Source organism: Ctenocephalides felis, unplaced genomic scaffold (assembly GCF_003426905.1).
Source record: "Ctenocephalides felis isolate EL2017-DRISC unplaced genomic scaffold, ASM342690v1 CF-g0.4_SCAFFOLD_01886, whole genome shotgun sequence".
NCBI classification, from domain to species: domain Eukaryota; kingdom Metazoa; phylum Arthropoda; class Insecta; order Siphonaptera; family Pulicidae; genus Ctenocephalides; species Ctenocephalides felis.
The window spans coordinates 179,371,976-179,378,991 of NW_020538040.1; positions in this window are offsets into that span (position 1 = coordinate 179,371,976).

The following is a 7,016-nucleotide window of genomic DNA, read 5'->3' on the forward strand; positions in this document are numbered from 1 at the left end:
GGGATGAGATGTTTTTAATGTGATTTCAACTTGGTGGTGAAGAAAAACTAGATTTCTACTAACGCTTTCCAAGATTTCAGCATTCCTACATTTGAGTAGGAAATTGAAGCAGCATCAAGTAAAAAAACTAAACCAATTAAGAATCAGCTTTAATAATCCAGTTTCAATCTACATCGAGACTGTAATTTAGTGGAACAGGTAAAAAGTTTTTATAATTGATTCAATAAAGATAAAAAAGAAACTAGTGGGATGCATGGCATCGTGCCTTAAGGCAAATTGCTAGAACATCCCGTACCGCAATTAAAGATCTTGGTACGGAACCCAAAAAAAAATTACACAAATTTTGTACAGACTATTAAAATCTCTATAAAATATCTGATAATTTGATGTACATATGTCCAATAAACATTTTTGACCGCCAAACGAGATTTTTTCAACTTGTTATTATTGAGAATTCATAACCGCTGGACCTGCCTTCCCAAAAATTCAATCAGTCATCTTGTCAATACAAGTAAAATGTTTTTTGAATTATTAAAATCGGCGCTCCGTTCTCTTAAAAACTGAGTTACCTTGTTTAGCACTTTTTGCCTCGTATCTTCGGAACGGCTGCAGCTGCCTTTGCCAAAAACTAATCAGCACGTCTTCTTATCAATGCGAATCGAATGTTTTTTGAATTATTCAAATTGGTTGATCGGTATTCTCAAAATCGTCGACGGAAATTTTTTTCACACACATACATCCATTTTTTCTAAAGTATGCCAAAATATTCAAAAACCTTTGAAACGTAAAGATATATAAAAATTTTCATTTTCGATTTTTTTGCGATTACTATAACTTCCCCTACGGGAAGTTCAATAACTGTAATGCTATAGGACACAAACAAAAAATTAACACATTTGTTCAAACATCTAAAAATAATGTAATTGTGAAAATAAGTTAAAAATCTATATTCGTGTACATAGATGTCTGAAGACTGGGAACCAAATGGGTTGTGATTACAAGGATTTTTTTAAATGTATAATCTGGTGAAACATTAGTAATAAAACTCGCTTTATTCAGTTTTAATCCTGTTTGAAAACTTGTCGAAAAATATAAATGTAGCAAATTGCTGTTATTACTTCTGTTAATGCATTTATTTCATAACAATTTTGGACAACCCTCACAAATGTCCTTTTAAATATTTTGGTTTCAAAATGTAAGATCGTTAGGTTAAGGAAATCGATGCTGTGCTGAAGATTATTTATGTGCTCTGTGAGCATTGTTTTGTTTTGTTTCTTATTTTTTAATTGTTTTTACGTTGCGAATTTCTTCTGTGCAAATTTTGGCTACTTTCGCCTATGTATACATAGGCGAAAGTAGTAAAGTTTATAAACCCCGTCACAGTTGAGACAAATCAATTTCAATTTATAAACAAGATTACTTAACTTTTGGATCAAGTTTTGATTTTAATTTTATAAGTAGCGTTTAAAAAGTATTTTTTGAAGTACAGACTCATGAAAATGGAGTAAAAATGTATATACATATATATTCATATTTATACATAGACTCTACTCTAAGGTAACTCATCAGGCACTATGAAGAACCACAGTATTTTTATAATATGAGAAGAAATATGATGTTCATATTTCTAAGTATAATAAAATAAAAGAATCTGATATATACTATCAAAATAATAATAGAACAAATGGAGCTGAATAGGTCGGAGTGCACTCAGAGCTATTTACATTTATGTGGGTTGAAGGAAAAGATGAATAGCTTGAGTATATTTTAACCATTTTGTACTAACTTGTTAACAAATTGTTGGTAAAATTATGAACATAATAACGCACGTTAAGGCAGGTTGGAGATGGAATAGAAATTACTGAGAAAAATCTGGTACCTAAATTATAACACCATAATCATAATCATAATATTTTATAATGCCTCATTTACTAATATAATACATAGCCTTATTTATAGCCTTGATATTTGCATATACGTAATACGATAAATAAATTTTATAAATTAAATTATGAAGTCACTCTAGATAGAACAATCCTGAAGAATAAACTGAAAAATATTTCAATCTCGTTTCTCGTCTAAAATCACGTACTCAAACTCGATTAAATCGAGAGTAGTTTTTGACTCTGTTTATGCACGTCTATAACTTTTGATTGATATGATATTTTGACATCTTATAAATTGATTTGAGATTCCTCACACGATGTGGAACGTGACGGTATACAACTTGAAATATCAATTTCGTGGAATTCTCTGATAAATTATGTCTGATACACATACATTCTCCTGTTTGTACAATCTAAGTTATTTGAGATTTTCTGTTTTGGATATGAATTTGACCCTGCGATGAGAAACGAATTTTATTACGTTGTTATGAGATGTTTTGGCGACCAGTGTCAAGTTACAGTAGAAAGGAATTGTAAAGGAATTAATATGATAAGATGAAAATTGATAATAAAGCATGCATAGTTCAATTTGATAATATTCAGATATTCAAAACTTAAAATATATTACGTTGGAAACTAATTACTTGTGGATTCATGTTACAAATACAAAGACATATTTTATGAAAGTAAATAAATTCATTGTGTAATGCATTATTCATTTTGATCCTTGCCATTTGTCAACTTTCAAGCAGCATCATCATCCCACTTGAATAAATTTTCTGGATTTTATTAGGTACGATTTGACTCTTTGACGTAAATTTGATTTTTTTAATTCAAGCAGTTTTTAAAGATAGAAACAAAAAATAATCAAAAGGTCCAAGGTCAAGACAACGTGGTGGATGTGGTAAAACATTCCAACCAAGAACCAATAAATTCTGCCAAATGACAAAAGATTTGTGATGGTAATGATGGAATAAATCATTGTATCGGTTTCAGGCCACGTTTTTTTTCAAACGCATTTGTCAATATTGTTAGTTGTTTAATGTAGTAATTCATTTTAATCATCCATTCATCTGGACGACCAGAGAGTTTTTCGTCTTTGAGTGAAAAATCACTACAACGAAATTTTGCATACCAATTTTGATACTGCCGTCTCTTAAGGGGTTAGGGGTACTTGCAGGCACGAAATAATGAGTGTTTTCAGTATTTCTTTTTGGTTATTAAACGATGTTTTTCTACAAAAATATTAATACAGCATTATTATACAATGTTTTGACTTGATGTAACAAAAATTTCAGAAAAAAAAAATCAATATTCCCAAAGTTATAGCTGTTTTTGTTGACCCTGTTTCGAAAAACGGTCCTGGCGGTGACCATCATAACTCCTTGGATATTCATCTAAAATCAATCAAATTGAAAAAATAGTTTTATGAATAGTTAATCCCGGGCCGGATCGAAGGTTTTCTTTTTTTTGCAAAAATTAACAAAATGGCAGCATCAGAAAGAAAAAATCTAGATTTTTGGGTAAAAAATCAACAGTTAATTGGTCTTAAAAAATTCAAATTTTTGAAAAAATAAAAATTCTTCGATCAGGCACGAGTTTATTATGTATTCTAGAAGCTGTATAAATTTCATTAAAATCTACTAAGCGGTTTTTGAGTTACAGTGGTCACCGATTCAAGAAACATAGTTTTGAGAAAAACGCGTTCAAAGTTTTACATTGGATTTACGTACAGAAATACGAATTATTAATTTATTTACACCGAGTCATCTATTCCTGTGCCATATAACAATTCTTCAGTCATTGTGGAAGTTTCCAAAATTTCCATTTGGTGTTGCCTACGAAGCATTCTGCCCTCCCGTGTCGTCTCGTGGGCGCGCTGATCTGCTACTTTCACACGTGCAGCATTCAATTTTTCAGCATACCAATGGGAATTATACCCACAATTAGGTCCTAGGGTACCCATAATCAATAGTAATGATTATGTATATGTATTCGGCAATGTGTACGATAGTAGAACTAGTATTCACGGTTTTTAGGCATATTTTTTAGACTAGTTGGTTGAAGCTCTTAATTTTTCCTGATTATGGATTCAATCTTGAACTACACATTTTGAAAGTAAATTATCATTGCTGACATCGTTTTCAATCGGTTTAAAAGCTTTTAAAACATCAGGATGTGAGGGAGAATAATCTTGAGTATAAGTATCGAGCTCTCCACTTGCGTCAACGCGCTGGTAAGGGTCCAATAACTCAAAAGTAATCATCGGATCAACTTGAAATTTTCAGAGAACATTTTCAAGATATTACACTTAATGAAAATGCAAAAATATAAAAATCGATTTTTCAAAAATTCCAAGTACCCCTAACCCCTTAAGGATTCATCATCATGAACAGTTCATAACTTTTACTGAGTTGCAGATGGCCTTTTACCTTTGTAGAAATAAAAAAGTAAAATATGGCAAGAACTTTACAATTGATTAAAAAAATCTTTTTTACATGTTGACAGCTAAATAGCCTACTATCTTATGAAAAAGGTATTTTACATTTGGACTACGTCAGTAAACCTTAGAACTCAACTAAAACCATCTAAGCGAAAAACCGCACTTACTTAGTTTCCAATAATATATATATATATATATATATATATATATATACATATCAAAATGCATAATGTATATTTTAGGAAATAAATATAAATACCAACAATATTAAAGTGTAGTCAAACTCGTAAAGCAGTCGGAAAGCATATTCAACATTATTCTCGTGGTGCACGAGGAAATTTCCTGGAATATGCAATAAGCCATATATTAAATGAAATGCAAATAATGTCTCATTTCTCATGAGGAATCTTCAACGTTAATAGCAATATAAATCCGAACATATTTTCTTACTTTAGAGAACGGATATTATTAGTTTGCTTATGAATCTGGCCAGGAATATTATTCAAACGAGCTAATGCAATTATATCTGAGCATAAAGTCTATAGATACACACCACACACACACACACACACACACATATATATATATATATATATATATATATATATATATATATACCTGATGGTAAAACTTATTTGAATAAGAGTATGTGGAAGATTTGTTTTTCTCGATGCATCTAGTTTATTTTAATGAATCTTGTTTTCTCCATGTTGGTTACCAATGTGTTGGGAGTCCAAAACTATCAAAAATTATACATGTGGTGTCATATTGTCAATATTTGAAAACTAATCTCCAAGAAGCTCAAATACTATAATAACATTACTTATATGTGCAAAATATTAGGAGAGGAAACTGGGTACGTTTGTGCCACTTTTTGGATCAGCAATAATTTTGTTAATTTAGCAGTAACTTGGGAGAAAATTAAAATAAATGGTAATTTGAACATTTGTCTACTGAAATACTGTCTTTACAAACAATGGATTTGTCATATAATCAAATCATACTACAAAAGAGCGATTGTCACAACCGTCCACACCCTCAGAACGGTAGTAATAATTTCTTAAACGACGTTAACAAGAAGTCTTTTGATTTTTTGTATTAATATTTTTCTTGTATAGATTTTTTATTTTTCTCTTTCGTCATTTTGTCTTTACAGATCATGTTAATGTTGTGCGATGACTAATTCAATAATGGAAACTTGTTCGAACAAATATACTTCATCTTTCTCTCTTTGAACCCTATCTCAAGATCAGTATATTCTAACTGTGATGAGGACTGTCACTATCGTACCCTGGCACAACCGTACCCAGTCTCTCCTACCTATTATTTTGAACTCATTAATGCTCTTTATATAGTGTAAATAAACATAAAATATGTAACAGAAAATGGGTATTACACTTATTGTAAGATTTTGAACAAATGAATGTGACTTTCTCGTTCTTTTTCTTGTATTGAATTTTTCTCACCCTTTCTCTTTCATTTCGTTTCTACAGATCATAATGATGTAGTACGATGACTAATTAAATAATGAAATCTTGTTAGAACAAACGTACTTCCTCTTTCCTCTTTAGACCCTTTCACAAGATATTTTAGCTGTGACGACGACTGTCACTTCCGTACCATGGCACAACCGTACCCAGTCTCTCATACCTATTATTTTGAATCGATTAATGATAACAGAATATGGGTATTACACTTATTGTAAGATTTTGAACAAAATAAGGGAGACCTTCTCGTAAGATGTGTAACTGAGAATAGGGCCCCCATATATTGAAAATTTCTTTGGTCCTTCGGAACTCTTCAGAATTCTTCGGTTTCTTAGAATGATCCACAGCAGCAGAATCCAGATGTTGTGATGCAATTATGTTTGACTAATAATATAAATGATAAATACACAAACATAAAATTATTTTATGCATTTCTTAGAACATATTTGAGTATATATGCGTGTGTATATTTATATTAAGCGTGGGTTGGCACACGTTTAGCTAAAATTATTGTAAGTGGAAGTTACGTTAGCTATCCGTTAATCTATATTAATTACATTACCGGAATAGAAACACATTGGCGTAGATCACAAGCGGAAGCAATAAAGGCAAACTGAATAAAAATATCACCTGGCCATGGTCATGGCCACTATAAACATTGCTTAGAGCCTTCAAAAAATACATAGGCACCGGCGAGCATCACAAAAGGAACGTGTGCTAGGTGTACAGGCAAAAATAAATATACGATTTTTTTAAATATTATTGAGAAAATGGAAAACAATCGACGTTCTTTAAGGTTAAAACAGTTACAAGATCTTTACAACAATATTAAATTAGATAAAATTCAATTAACAAATATAAAAATATCAATTGCTCCGACTGTGTATTTTTAAAAACCACAGTTCCGATTTTGAAAAAATTATTGAAAAAAATTGAATAGAATCGATTAGATGTCAAACTAGTTATGAAGATCACAACACCCGTTATACTCCCAGTTTAGATATATTACAAATAATTTTTTTATTTCTCTTTTGAATTACAATCTGTTTTTACAAAAAGGAAGGCATTCAGTAATTTTGATGATATATGAAATATTAAACATAGATATTAAACGTAAAACAAGAAACCAAATTTTAGGAATCTTTTTTATGTAGAGTGTCTAAATCATTACACCATTTTTCTAAAATATTTTTCATAAAA